Here is a 550-nt window from a genome sequence, read left to right on the forward strand (position 1 = left end):
AAAATGGAATCATACAATGTGGCCTCTTGAATCTGATTCTCACACTTCATTCTCATTCATTATAGATTGTATTTGTGTATCATCTCTTTTTATTCCTGAATAATAATACTATTACTATGTTGTACGGAAATAATGTCTTTTTAATCCATTCATCAACTGATAAGCATTTGAGTTGTTTCTACTTTGGGGCTGTTACAAATCATGCAGCTAGGAACATTAGTGCATAAACTGTTCCTGCATTTCATGTTTTCTTCTGTTTAATGTGTATGCCCAGTATTAGAATTATTGGTGTTCTAAGGGCTTTCAATAGTGTGTGGAATTCTGTTTTAAATTATCTTTTTAACCTTAATGTAATCACATCCCTCCAAAAAACTAAGACAGATAATCCCCATTTTATGATTACTTTATGGGACTTTGACTTATGATGAGAAAGTAAAGTGCACTCAATATTTTGAAGTTTTATCTACCATTTTAGAAAAGTGCAAAAAAGACTATTTAGATATGAAACAATGAAAACAGCCTACAGATCTCAATCAGCCAGTAGATTATC

The sequence above is a fragment of the Nannospalax galili genome, unplaced genomic scaffold (assembly GCF_000622305.1).
Source record: "Nannospalax galili isolate Female #2095 unplaced genomic scaffold, S.galili_v1.0 scaffold279, whole genome shotgun sequence".
NCBI lineage: Eukaryota > Metazoa > Chordata > Mammalia > Rodentia > Spalacidae > Nannospalax > Nannospalax galili.